This window comes from Protopterus annectens, chromosome 3.part1 (genome assembly GCF_019279795.1).
Source record: "Protopterus annectens isolate FY-2018-M chromosome 3.part1, PAN1.0, whole genome shotgun sequence".
Classification (NCBI taxonomy): Eukaryota; Metazoa; Chordata; order Ceratodontiformes; family Protopteridae; genus Protopterus; species Protopterus annectens.
In genome coordinates this window covers 1,755,511,210-1,755,524,846 of record NC_056732.1, presented here as the reverse complement: position 1 = coordinate 1,755,524,846, position 13,637 = coordinate 1,755,511,210, and the positions used below count along the sequence as shown (strand labels likewise).

Genomic DNA, 13,637 nt, shown 5'->3' with positions numbered 1-13,637 from the left:
AAACTATACTTCACTAGATTCCTGACTCTATCTAAAAGAATTATACTATTCCCTAGACTTACTTACTTAGAGCAAGCAAGCCAATGTGGTGAGTGAGTGTTCTTATCAGGATAACAACAAAATACAAAATGCTTAGTCTCTCTCTCTTAGAGAGTTCTTAAATTAATATTTTGAATATTACTGCAGGGGTAGCTTGCAGCATGACATCACTTCTTGTCAGCTGACTATCCCAGGTGAAAACATCCACTGATGCAGCTGTTAGCATTTAGCATCTACCTGTGAAAATACATAAACAAGGACTTTTCATAGATCTAAGGCAGATCCTGGAAGTCATAAAACAATAAACACATCCAAGACAATACAAAAAAAAAAATCTAGTTCTAAACACTGTGTCTGTTACTGCACTGAAACTGAGAAATAACATATTTTATTTATGGAGAAGCCATAAAGTACCTCAATCATTCTTCTGAAGTTAACTTCTTGTATAGCAGTTCCCTTTGTTAAAATATATACATCTAAAAAGTTATAACAGTATATACATTTCTGCTCAATTCTTTGCAAAATATCTCTTTAGCACACGTCTGTACAATATGACATACAATTCTAATACATCATTAACACAAGCATCCTACATGAAGCATGTTGACATCCACAAATGACACATAACCATTTACAAAATTCCAGACAGCTATGCTGGCAGTATCTCTCATCTGTTACACTTTTATATAAATCATGTTAATATCCACAAATTACATATAATTACTTAGAAAATTCCAGCTAGCTAGGCTGGCAGTATCTCCTTTTGTTACAGTCTAATCTAAGAGTTCTTTTAGGAAAATACATGTCGATTAAAGGGGTAAGAGCTGGGCAGACTAATGGTTTGTGTGTAGTTGTATGTATTGCTATAAGCTGAATGTAGGAGAGGTGGAGGGAGAGTTCCAGCCAGCTAAGGGTATTCAGACATTTACAGTGGTGGGTAAAGGAGGATGAATTAATGGCAAACATGGCTATTTTATTGAAGCAGCTTTCAAGTTTATTTTATGGAAGATTGTAGATTGGTTAGAGTAGGGAGGGCAGAAGGTAAGTTTTGGCTAGAGTAATTTGTGTGGGTGTGCTCAGAAAATGTTTGTTTTTGTATAGCATGCCTAGTTTTTGATGTGTTTTCTTGATGTTGTCTTGAATGTGAACATGACATTTAAAATTATCATCTATTATGACTCCTAATAGTTTGATATGGTGGACTAATTCAATTTCAGTGTCATTTGTCCAAAGTATTTTGAAAGATGCTTTTGTTAGGGATGTGACTTTTGGAGGCAAAGTGGAGGAGTTTGGCCTTTTTGGGATGAGTATGAGTTGTGTTCTTGTAAGCCAGATTTCAATGGAGATGACAGCTTGTTGAATGATTTCTTGGATGCGAGTTATGATGTTTGAAGAGGGGATAATGGTAACATCATCTGTACATTGAATCAAGGTACCCTCACAAGAAGAAGAATGTAGGTTATTTAGAAAAAATATTGAATAACACTGAGCCAGGGATGAAGCCTTATGGGACTCATATGGAAGTGGGAAGGTCTGCAGAGATGGATCCTTGCCATTTTATAGCTTTTTACCTGTTATCAAGGTAGCCAGGTAACCATTGAATAAATGGAGATGATAGACACAGGGTCGAATAGTTGATTGAGGAGCATATCAAAGGCTATTGATAGATCAAGAAATACTGCATATACAAGTTTATTAGAGTTGCAAGCTTTACTAATAGAGTCTGTAAATGATGGTAATACAGTGGAGATGCTGTGGTCTGGTCACAATCCATGTTGTGCATTAGTGAGTAGCTTATTTTTTAAGAGATGGTGGAGACATTGTTAATGCATACATTGTTCAAGGATTTCAGAGGGGAGACAAGATGGCTATAGGATAGAAATTTGTAATGTCTGTGGAATTGCCTCCTTTATGTAAGGAGATAATATGTGCAATTTTTCACAAATTAGGGAAAAGGGATTCTAACCCAGCCACTTGGGGATGCACAAGCCAATGTATTTCTTCTTGCTGGCCCCAAGCCTGGATATATGGGGAGAGTTACATCAAGATGGGCATCTGGTACAAATGTTTTGCCAGATCAAATATGTGGACAACAATAATGATTTCCATACTGGATCAGTCCAGACTTGGGTTAGCAATGACTGCCTCCAATACTGTTAGCTAACAGGATGCTGGTGGAAATTGGGCTGCTGTTGGTCAAAGGAGAAGAAGAGGGAGAAGGCATGCCTGGAGGCAGGAGGAGAGGAGGAAAGTTAGGAATATAGATGTGAGGGTAGGAATTTTGAATGTTGGCAGTATGACTTGTAAAGGAAGAGAGCTACCTGATATGATGGAGAGAAGGAAGGTTGACATATTGTGAGTGCAAGAGACCAAATGGAATGGGAGTAAGGCCAGGTGTATTGGAGGTGGGTTCACATTGTCTACTATAGTGTGGATGGGAGGAGAAATGGAGTAGGGGTTATCCTGAAGGAACAGTATATCAAGAGTGTTTTGGAGGTGAAAACAACGTCAGATAGAGTGATGTCTATGAAGCTGCAAATCGATGGTATGATAATGAATGTTGTTAGTGCTTTTGAAGCGTAAGATGGGTGTGTGATTTATGAGAAAGAAAACTTTGGAGCAAGGTGGACGAAGTGGTGAAGAGTGTACCCCAGGGTGAGAAAGTGGTGTCTGAAGCAGATTTCAATAGGCATGTTGGTGAAGGGAACAGAGGGGATGAGGAGGTGATGGGTAGATATGTTGTTATGGAGAGAAATGCAGAAGGTCAAATGGTAGTGGGTTTTGTGAAAAGGACGGACATGGCTGTGGTGAATATGTATTTTAAGAAGAGGAGGGAGCATAGGGTGAGGTACAAGAGTGGAAGAAGATGCACACAGGTAGATTATATCCCATGCAGGAGGGCAATTATGAAGGAGATTGCAAAGAGGTGACAGAGGAAAGCATAGTTAGGCAGCACAGGATGGTAGTCTGTAGGATGACGTTGGCGATCTAGAAGAAGAGGAGGAGAGTGAGGGCAGTGCCAAGGATCAAATAGTGGAAGTTGAGAAAGGATGACTGTAAGGTGGAGTTCAGGGAAGAGTAAAAACAGGAACTGGGTGGCAGTGAAGACATACCAGATAGCTGGGCAGCCACAGCAAAGGTGGTAAGGGAGACAGCTAGAAAGGTGTTTGGTGTGACATCTGGACAGAGGAAGGAGGACACGGAGTCCTGGTGGTGGAATGAGGAAGTACAGGACAGTATACAGAGGAAGAATTTAGCGAAGAAGAAGTGGGACTGTCGTAGAAATTAGACATGAGTACAGGAAGTGAGGTGTATGGTAAAGAGAGAGATGGCAAAGGCTAAGAATAAGGTGTATGGTGATTTGTATGAAGGATTGGACACTAAGGAGGGAAAAAAGGACCTGTACCAATTGGCTAGACTGAGGGACCAACCTGGGAAAGATGTGCAGCAGATCAGGGTAATAACGGACAATGAGGGAAATGTACTCAGAATCAAGGAGAGTGTGTCAAGCAGATGGAAAGAGTACTTTGAGGGGCTGGTGAATAAAGAGAATGAGAGGGAGAGAAGGTTGGATGATGTGTGTATAGTGAATCATGAAGTGCAGTGGATTAGCAAGGAGGAAGTAAGGACAGCTATGAAGAGGATGAAAAACAGAAAGGCTGTTGGTCCAGATGACATACCTGTGGAAGCATAGAGGTATATAAGAGAGATGGCAGTGGGAGTTTTAACCAGATTGTTTAATGAAATCTTCAAAAGTGAGAGGATTCCTGAGGAGTGGAGAAGTGTATTGGTTCAGATTTTTAAGAATAAGGGTGATGTGCCCAACCACACTAATTACAGAAGGATAAAACTGATCAGCCATATCATGAAGTTATGGGAAAGAGTAGTGGAAGTTAGGTTAAGAAGGGATGTGATGATTAGTGAGCAGCAGTACAGTTTCATGCCAGGAAAGAGCACTACATATGGGATGTTTGCTCTGAGGGTGTTGATGGAGAAGTATAGAGAAAGTTAGAAGGAGCTGCATTGTGTCTTTGTGGACTTAGAGACAAGCATATGATAGGGTGCCTAGAGAAGATTTGTGACATTGTATAAGGAAATGAGGAAGTTGGGAGAGGTAGAGAAGTACGTAAGAGTGGTACAGGATATGTACGAGTGCAATTCAATAGTGGTGAGGTCTGTGGTAGGAGTAACAGGTGCATTCAAGGTAGAGGTAGGATTAAATCAAGGATCAGTTCTGAGCCCTTTCTTATTTGCAATGGTGATGTACAGGTTGACAGATGAGCTCAGACAGGAGTCCCTATGGACTATGATGTTTGCGGATGGTATTATGATTTATAGTGAGAGTAGGGAAGAGGTTGAGGAGACCCTGGATATGTGGAGATATGCTCTAGAGAGGAGAGGAATGAAGGTCAGCAGGACTAAGACAGAATGTGTGTGTGAATGAGAAGATGGACAAAGGAATGATGAGGATGCAGGGAGTAGAGTTGGTGAAGGTGGATGAGTTTAAATACCTGGAATTCAGCAGTTCAGTGTAATGCTGAGTGTGGAAGAGAGGTGAAGAGGAGAGTGCAGGCAGGGCAGAATGGATGGAAAAGAGTGTCAGGAATGATTTGTGAGAGGTGGGTACCAGTGATAATGAAAGGGGTGAAAGGAAAGGTGTGCAAAATGGTAGTGAGACCATCTATTTTATATGGGTTTGAGACAGTGGCACTGATGAAAAGAAAGGCGTCAGAGCTGAAGGTGGCATTGTTTAAGATATTTAGATTTGTATTGGGCGTTATGAGGATGGACAGGATTAGAAATGAGTATATTAAAGGATCAGCTCAGGTTGGACAGTTTGAAGACAAATCCAAAGAGGTGAGATTCCATTGGTTTGACATCTGCTGTGGAGGGATGCTGGGAATATTGGGAGAAAGATGCAAAGGATGGAGCTACCAGGTAAGAGGAAAAAGGAGGGCCTAAGATAAGGTTTATGGATGTGGTAAGAGAGGACATGTAGGTGGTTAGTGTGACAGAGCAAGATGCAGGGGACAGGAAGAAATGGAAACAGATGATCTGCTCCGATGACCCTTAATGGTAGCAGCTAAAAGAAAAATAAGAAGGGGCACAAGTGTCTTTTATTGATTTATTAATAAGAATGTCGATTGGATATGCTATTGCATCTGCAGCTAGATATAAGTATTCTGGGAAAAAGTTGTCAGCTGAGGAGAAACACAGTTCTAGATTATCTTAGCACTGGATGCTGCATCTCATTGTTGGGAATATGATGAGATATGGTCAGTGGTATTGGACATTCATTTTAGCAGCAAAAAGTCAGCCCAATATGTCCAGTAGCCAGCCCTCAAGATATGAAAGATGTTTATCTGCTTGTGCAAAAAGGCCTGACCTTCAGAACACTGAAATAAATAGTCCATGAATCAATATAGCACACTGCAAGCAAACAGCCCATGAATCAGTATAGCACACTGCAAACAAATAGTCCATGAATCAGTATAGAACACTGCAAACAGATAGTCCATGAATCAGTACAGAACACTGCAAGCAAACAGCCCATGAATCAGTATAGCACACTGCAAACAAATAGTCCATGAATCAGTATAGAACACTGCAAACAGATAGTCCATGAATCAGTACAGAACACTGCAAGCAAACAGCCCATGAATCAGTATAGCACACTGCAAACAAATAGTCCATTAATCAGTATAGCACACTGCAAACAAATAGTGCATGAATCAGTATAGAACACTGCAAACAAATAGTCCATGAATCAGTATAGAACACTGCAAACAAATGGTCCATGAATCAGTATAGAACACTGCAAACAAATAGTGCATGAATCAGTATAGAACACTGCAAACAAATAGTCCATGAATCAGTATAGAACACTGCAAACAAATAGTGCATGAATCAGTATAGAACACTGCAAACAAATAGTCCATGAATCAGTATAGAACACTGCAAACAAATAGTCCATGAATCAGTATAGAACACTGCAAACAAATAGTCCATGAATCAGTATAGCACTGCAAACAAATAGTGCATGAATCAGTATAGAACACTGCAAACAAATAGTCAATGAATCAGTATAGAACACTGCAAACAAATAGTCCATGAATCAGTATAGCACACTGCAAACAAATAGTGCATGAATCAGTATAGAACACTGCAAACAAATAGTCCATGAATCAGTATAGAACACTGCAAACAAATAGTGCATGAATCAGTATAGAACACTGCAAACAAATAGTGCATGAATCAGTATAGAACACTGCAAACAAATAGTCCATGAATCAGTATAGAATACTGCAAACAAATAGTCTATGAATCAGTATAGAACACTGCAAAGAAATAGTCCATGAATCAGTATAGAACACTGCAAACAAATAGTGCATGAATCAGTATGGAACACTGCAAACAAATAGTCCATGAATCAGTATAGAACACTGCAAACAAATAGTCTATGAATCAGTATAGAACACTGCAAAGAAATAGTCCATGAATCAGTATAGAACACAGCAAGCAAACAGTCCATGAATCAGTATAGAACACTGCAAACAAATAGTCCATGAATCAGTATAGAACCCTGCAAACAAATAGTGCATGAATCAATACTGAACACTGCAGACAAATAGTCAATGAATCAATATTATGAGTATTTTGTACTTACATGTGTTTGTTGATGGTTCTGCTTTACTGTGAACTCTGGTATGGTTATGGACTGTTAACTAAATGGCAACAATATGAATTACAACTCAGGTTAATGAGTGTAAATAATACATTTGCTCAATTTTCACATTCAGGATGTCAGAACCAAGTAATAAAAACAAGCTTCCTTAAGCTACATTATCTAATAGCCTTATAAAGGGCCTGTGTCTATACAAGAGCCCAGCTATCACATTTGTACATACAGTATGAATGACATTTTAAAATCAATGTGAGAGTGTGTTTGGCATTGACTTTTCCATAATTGTTTACCCTATATTTTTAATTAGTATCTACATTGCTCTGGCTCTGACTCAAGAATATGTAAAAATTCAAATAACAAATAGTTTCATTTATGCACACATTGTCAGAACAGAACAGAAAAATGTTTTATGCCTCATTTTTGAGTTTTATTAAAGTCAGTCACCTGAAATAAAGCAAATTGCATTCCTTGTGATTATGAAATTGAAACAAAAGTCAAAATATGTATTCAGATTAGGTGATATTAAGGAAATGTGCATCCACCATATCTTTCACATTGAATAATATTCATTACTATGAAATAAGCTAAAAACTGTTCCTTCTATCAAGTGATCCATCACATGTACTAAATAGCAATGTTAATGTTTTCACCTACTTTCAAAGTGTAAGCTTTTTTGAAACAATATATTTTCGTAGTTGACCCAGGAAGCAAAGGTCTGAATGCATAGGAACCAATCAGGCACACCACATACCTCAACCTGGCCAAGACCTTTGACACAATCCCCCAATCAGGCACACCACATACCTCAAACTGGCCAAGACCTTTGACACAATCCCCCAATCAGGCACACCGCATACCTCAACCTGGCCAAGACCTTTGACACAATCCCCCAATTAGGCACACCACATACCTCAACCTGGCCAACACCTTTGACACAATCCCCCAATCAGGCACACCACATACCTCAACCTGGCCAAGACCTTTGACACAATCCCCCAATCAGGCACACCACATACCTCAACCTGGCCAAGACCTTTGACACAATCCCCCAATCAGGCACACCACATACCTCAACCTGGCCAAGACCTTTGACACAATCCCCCAATCAGGCACACCACATACCTCAACCTGGCCAAGACCTTTGACACAATCCCCCAATCAGGCAAAGTAGAAAAGCCAAACAAACTGGTAACACACCCCTACATCACCCACTAGATCGCCAACTGGCTTACAGTTAGGATGCAGGATGTCAAAATAGGAGGCTCTACCTTTGTAAAAAGACCAGTCAGTGAGGAATCCCCCAGGGATTGGTGCTGGGAGCTCTCCTGTTTGGTATCTATTTCTCTATAGTAAAATCCAATACCAAAGGGGTCTGGCTGATGAAGTCTGCAAATGAGCACTTATTGAATCCTGAAATGACCTAGCCATTCTGCAGGAAAGTTTGTCCCTGTCAAATACCTTTTCCCAGAATCATGGACTGAAACTAAAACCCTAATAAATGCATAACTGTATCTGTTGTGAAGTCATCAACCCTAGGGGTACTACCACATTGACAATAAGCCAATGACAGTTGACCAAATTGTCTGGGATTTGGGAACATATATGAACAGTGACCTAACTTTTGACTGACGTGTCTACTGCCATAAGAAAGTGCTTCTATATTGCACAGCATATAAACAAAGATATTCTGACAAAATTTACAGATGTCATTGTCTTTACTCAGCCCTCATTAGGCCAAGCACTGACTATAATGTCCCCTTTGGCATGTATCTCTCCAGACACATGTAAAAACTAGAATGTCCACAGAGATACCTTACTACAAGTATACAAGGCATAAATAATATAATGTACATGGACTTCCTGAAAGCCCTGTCACTATACTCTATCCTACAGACTGCTATGAGGTTACCTGTGTCTGGCATACAAGGCATCCTGTGATGCATTACAGATGGACCTACTGCACACATGTCAAATGAAATGAGTAATGCTCAGTCGGGGGATCTTAAACCTCTTTGGCAACATTAATAGAATGTCCTGGAGAAATAAGTACATCTCAAAGGTGCTCAGGAACAGACTCCCCATCCATGTAAAACAAATTAATTCCTATCCATATTCAAGCACACCTTGAATCTATGGATGGGTAGTAGAAACTTTACCCTAGGACTGCCCCCTGCACTACCAGTGGATAGAGGCAGCTCTTTATCCCACACATGGGTCCCCTCAAATTAGTTATGATATAATCACAGTTAGAGTGACATATCATTGTCAACCATGGAATGGGTAAGGCCAGTCTAACACCAAACAGGATAGGTTAATTCACTAATCAAAAGGGAATTTGCTAGATTAAAATGGCCCATAAGGGCAGCTACACAAATGCTTGCTAATGAACCTATGAATCGCGTATACAATAACCAGATCTAAAGCAGAAAGGTGTTTATATTAATTACCCTGCTTCTATCTAATGACCCTTACCCCTCTGCCTCCTGTGAGTTGGTAGGTTTGAATGCAGTAAATAAAGGACAATGTTTTAGTGCATTGCCTATAACACACTCAGCATCAAGCACATAGGTTCATAAAGATCATTAATGGTTACATACATCACTGATTATGCTTTATTTTTTCATGTATTTTTCACTGAGGAATGTTTTATACTTGTAGATTTAGTTTGTTTCCTACATTTTACAGTTTATTTTATTGGTAATTTTGTTGTTTACACATTCTGTGCAGTACATTAGCACATTTCCAGCTCTCCCTGGCTAACAGCACTTTTGAAAAAGTTCCTTGTAATGAGATGGGCAAATAAGGGTAAATGAAGTATCTATATGGCAAATAAACCATGCAAACAAGAAATACTTACTGGGACCAGGAAATGTTACTACTACAAATGTAGCATCCTGGGTCTGCTGCGTAGCACCTACATTCAAAAATAAAAAAAAAAGTTTTATTTCTCAGAACACAAGACAGAATTCAGCATTGCATATTATCTCATCTGTCACAACATAAGAAAATAAAATGAAGTCCATGAGGGAGAAAATCAGTTGCATGTAAAAAGATTATACTGAGAATGTCAGAGAAACACAAAACTGAAAACAGCTGCCTGGTGTGTATGTGTGTGTGTGTGTGTGTGTGTGTGTGTGTGTGTGTGTGTGTGTGTGTGTGTGTGTGTGTGTGTGTGTGTGTGTGTGTGTGTGTGTGTGTGTGTGTGTGTGTGTGTAGATAAATATATATATATATATATATATATATATATATATATATATGTGTGTGTGTGTGTGTGTGTGTTTGTATATACATATATATATATATATATATATATATATATATATATATATATATATATATATATATATATATATATATATATATATAGTTATATCTTGAGTATAAGCTAAAGCATTACAGTGCATTGAAACATAAATTAATAACTGTTTATTTTCATGAGATCTGGTAACCATAACCCTGCCACTCACTTAAGGCATACTTTGTCTGAACAGTGGTAGTGTTGCACAAAGGTTTTTCCTAAAGTAAGGTGTAAGGTTGGGATTAGGGCAGGGTTAGGATTAATGCTGTTTTATGTATCTTTACTAATGTGTGCTAATCCTAACTTTAACTCTGCTGCTGTTCTTAATCCAAACCCTGCACCTTAGGAAAAATTCTTTGTGTGACATATTATTACACAATTGATAAAAACAGAGCCAAAAAAACAATTGTTATGAAAACAAAAACAAGCAGTCCCCTGAAATCAAGAGGCAATAAATCCAGGCTGAGAATATAGTTCAGGTACCAGTTTAATAGAAGACACAAGCGCTTTCACATAGCTTCATCAGGTGTAACCCTTTCAGATGAAAGGGTTACACCTGATGAAGCTATGTGAAAGCGCTTGTGTCTTCTATTAAACTGGTACTTGAACTATACCTCTGTGGATTTAATTCATCTTTTTGGAGATATTCTCAGCCTGGATTTATTGCCTCTTGATTTCAGGGGACTGCTTGTTTTTGTTTTTATATTATTACACAAGATACTCAGATACACATCAGATACACCAGTAATCAACTAGCCCCTTACCTAAACCCCAGATCATCGATGACCACATCATTGAGATGAAAATAAAGAAAACCCATTTCAGCGAAAAACTGGAACAATGAAGTTCTTACTTGGGCAAGTAATCACTCATCCAAAAAGTCACAAAACCTAAACCACACCATCCCCACCTAACCCAGGTGGGGTCAAAGCACTCCATACCTTCCAATGTGGGGGGCTGCACCCCCCACACCAGCTAACTAAATGTACCAACTGCGAGAATACACTACATTTGGGAAAAGGGCATAGTTCACCTTGTCAACCAACATGTTACTTACCCTGGGAAGATCTTCATTACTCCTGTCTTTCGCTGAAATGGGTTTTTATTATTTTTGTCATGACAATGTGGTCTTTGATGATCTAGGATTTCAATGATCTGAGGGGGGACCAATATATATATATATATATATATATATATATATATATATATATATATATATATATATATATATATATATATATATATATATATATATAGATAGATAGATATATAAATATTGTGACACCCGTGCCCTGGCCTAGCAATCAAGGAGCCTCAATCCTCACCACCAACACCAGAGAGGGTGTCACCTATATGAGGAAAAGATAACAAATACACACAGTAAAGTTAAATTTCCCATAAGTGCACACAGAGATCACAGTCTGGGGTTGGTTACTCCCTTGCTCTCCAGGTCCCCAATAAGACTCCCCACTGGCACAGCTATAGGGTCCAGATCTCAACCTAGCTGTGCAAGCTAAAACCTCCAGGACCCTCTCTGTCCAACCAGTGCTTCATGTCCCTGCCCAAGTAGCCGACACATATACACACACACTTTGAGAAGAGGTTATACAACCACACAGACACTCCTGGGAAAAGGCTGGCACAGGTTCTCCAGCTGTGCCCCTATTACCCAGACCATACGGTAGTAATGTCTGCCACCATCCAGCTAATAATTATCAGCTACTAAAAGGCCCTTAAAAGTGTGTCCAATTATTACTGTGCAATATTATTATCCAATAGGTAGTGTAACTAAGCAATCAAAGCTTATCTGGAGTGATTTAGACAGTAATCTCTATAAATCTGCAATGTACTCTAGAGCTTAAATTATCTCTACATAAAACACCCACAGTTGCAAGTGTTTAAAAATGTTTAATAATAAATAATAAATACAAAAGACAATGCTACTACAATACAATGCTACTCAGGAGTTCAGAGATCATAGAGAAACACTTAAAACAATAAAGTAGGAAAGGTCTGAAATCCAAGAAAAACACTTAGTCTAAACTTGCTAATCTTATCTATTTCTAAGAGAACACAGTGCTAAAATCCTACTTACACATATAGAGCATAAGGCAGTTCTGATGATTCAGATGTCAAGACAAAATGCTTAATGCCTTCTTATTTTCTCTGTTTAAACTGAAATTGCAGTTCTGATAAACATTGCATCATTCTTACACCTTCCTGGTTTTCCCAGGCTGACAGAAACTGCATTTATATTCTTTTACACCTAGGCAGAAACCAGAGCAATAAAGGCATTCCACATGTAAATTCTATTCATTAATGTTAGCCTTAAGACAATAGGCAGGAAGCCTCACCTTAGACTGACTGGCTTCAAATTCTAACATGAAAGGATTACAACATGCTTCATTAGGCCAGTAGAGTGCACTGTTGCCACATTTTTGTAACAGCATTTCTTTACATTTAAGAAAACATGCCTGTATTTTACATTTACATATACAATTGACAGAATTATGTATCAAATTATATTTGACTAGGTTGGCAGCTTTCACCCATCTCTACCCAGTCTTCATACCTCTCTCCCCCCGGGGAACTCAAGCTAGTTTTTCAAGTGACCCTTGAGAAACGCCACTTGAGAGGGTCAGGTCTATCTGAATATACCTTACTTCATTCGCTGTCCTGAGAGCCCATCTGCATTGGCATTGCTACTCCCACTGCAGTGCTGCACTGACATATCATAAGCTTGCAACCTCAGGCTCAATCTTAACAACTTGGTATTTTGGTGACTGGCTCTATTTAACCATGTTAGAGGGTTGTTATCTGTCATCACAGTGAATTTTCTTCCATACAGATAAGGCTGAAGTTTCTGTAGAGCCCACACTATGGCTAGATATTCCTTTTCTACCGCTGCATAGCATTCCTCCTTGGATTGGAGCCTATGACTGAGATAAACCACTGGGTGCACTTCTCCCTCTGAAGAAATCTGGCTAAGTACAGCCCCCATCCCATTATTTGAAGCATCCACCTGCACAACAAAGCCTTTGCTGTAATCTGGACTGGATAACATGGGGGCCCCTCCCAAAGCTCCCTTAAGCTTTTGGAATGCGAGCTCACATGCTGTGGTCCACAATGCCTTATCTAGCCTGTTCTTCCTTGTACGGTCTGTGAAGGGAGCAGCTGTGGCACTATAATTGGGAACAAACTTTCTGTAGTACCCTGCTGTCCCTAAGAATGTCCTCACCTGCTTGGTAACAGGTGTAGGCCATGCCTTAATGGCTTCCACTTTGGCAGGTTCTGGCCTTATCTTACCACTCTCCATGCTATGTCCTAGGTAGGAGACCTCTGCCATACCCACCTGACATTTGCTGGGCTTAACGGTCAACCCTGTCCTCTGTAGTCTGCCCAGCACCTCCCTGACATGCTGAAGGTGCTCTTGCCAGGAATGGCTATAGATAGCAATATCATCTATGTAAGCAAGGGAAAATTCTCCTGCTCCTGCTAAGATATGATCTTCCAGCCTCTGGAAAGTCACTGGGGAAATCTTTCATCCCAAAGGGCATCTGTGCGAACTCATACAAGCCAAAAGGAGTGACAAAGGCTGACTTCTCTCTAGCA

General features: G+C 39.5%; 1 long non-coding RNA gene across 1 annotated transcript in view; it reads right to left on the bottom strand.

The window, feature by feature from the left end:
• Positions 1-6,698: 6,698 nt before the first annotated feature.
• Positions 6,699-13,637, bottom strand: part of LOC122798909 — a 32,299-nt gene continuing 25,360 nt past the window's right edge. Inside the window, exons 3-4 of the long non-coding RNA XR_006364341.1 lie at positions 9,582-9,638; positions 6,699-6,764 (exon numbers count right to left, since the gene is read on the bottom strand). This is a non-coding gene — a long non-coding RNA (uncharacterized LOC122798909). The remainder of the gene's footprint in view (positions 6,765-9,581; positions 9,639-13,637) is intronic.